Source organism: Aureococcus anophagefferens (assembly GCF_000186865.1).
Source record: "Aureococcus anophagefferens unplaced genomic scaffold AURANscaffold_68, whole genome shotgun sequence".
NCBI lineage: Eukaryota > Pelagophyceae > Pelagomonadales > Pelagomonadaceae > Aureococcus > Aureococcus anophagefferens.
Genome location: NW_008705619.1, coordinates 1 through 1,564, shown reverse-complemented (window position 1 = coordinate 1,564; position 1,564 = coordinate 1).

Here is a 1,564-nt window from a genome sequence, read left to right as displayed (position 1 = left end):
CTACGACAACGACGACATAGTGGAATTCGCGCGCGCGTGGACGGCAGCGTCCTGTGGCCGTGACGATTTTCGAGAGATTTTGGGTGGGAAAACAATGAACAATCATCACCGTCATGCTTGGTAGGTGGACGGCCTTCGAGGGCCAGGACGCGCGCGGCAACGTCGAGCCGTCGAACAAGGGCAAGAACACGGGGAGCTCGACCATCGACCCCATGCGCATCGTGCGCGGGCACCTGGCGCGAGACCCCTTCCCGAAGATGGGCCTCGGCGGCGCCTACGTCGGGGACCACGCGCCGCTCTGCGCGGACCTCGGCGACCGCGCGTTTTTACGCAAGGGCGCGACGTACCGCTACCTGGGCCACGACGCCCTGCCGCGGCTCCAGCGCGAGCCCGACGACGGCATCGGCGACGTGAGCGACACCAGCATCGACCGCGTCGAGCTCGACCGGTCGTCGGCGCTCTTCGCCCTGCTCTGCGATCCGACGGACGACGGCGCGTGCGACTTCAAGAGCGTCGTCGACGTGGAAGAAAATCTCGCGTGCGCGGGCATGGAATGCGAAATCGACACGGTGCGCGTCGTCCGCGTCGCGGCGACGGACGGCGCCGCGGGCGCGACGGACCTGGCCTACTACGAGTACGTGCGGCCCGCGTGCGTGGATCTCGCCTTCGGCGGCGGTGCGGCGCTCCGCGAGGTCGCGTCGGGCGGCGGCGGCGAAAGCCAATGCGCGGACCCGCGCGCGCCCGTGGCCCAGGCGGCCTGCTGCGCGCCGGGCAAGAACTGGGCGGCGCCAATGGCAAACTACGCGGGCGACCGGTCCACGCTCGCGACGGCCGAGGCCCGGTGCGCGTCGGACGGCGGAGAAATCTGCGACTTTAGCTGGGTGAAACGCGGCCTCTACTGGAACCTGCGCTTCTGGACGAGCCGGCCCTGCGCCGTCGTCGCCCAGGTCGACGCCCAGGGCAGGGTCAACGTCGTCCACGACGTCTCGCGCGACGCGCCGGACCACCTGGCTCGGAGCGGTGAAAACGACGTTCCGCGTGGCCTGGGACGGCGGCGCGTTCCCGAGCGCCGACGACGGCACCTGCGCGGCGAGCGGCTGCGTCGGCCGCGACGGCGGCTGCGCCTGCAACGCGACGGCGACGCTCGAAGCTGTGTTTCATGACGACGCAGAAGTCCCCGTCGGCGCGGCGCACGTCGCCGCCGTTTTACGGATCGGCGCGCCGGACCCGGCCTCGCTCGACGGCGCCTACGAGCGGCGCGAGCTCGCCGACGACGTCGCCGTCCACTGCCTCAATAACGGCGTTATCGACGGCGACGCCATCTTCGAAATACGACTCTACGGGGAGGCCGTGTTTTTGAAGAACGCGCGGGCGACGGTGGCCGTCGGCGGCGGTTTTAAGTTCCGCGACGCGCCGCACTTCGGCGACAGCTTCCTCGAAGCGGTGCCGATCCGCGACGCGCAGTACGAGACCGAGGCCGTGCTCGACCACCTCATGCACCACCGGAATACGCCCGCCTTCGTCGCGCACAAGCTGATCCAGCGGCTCGCGACGATCTCGAACC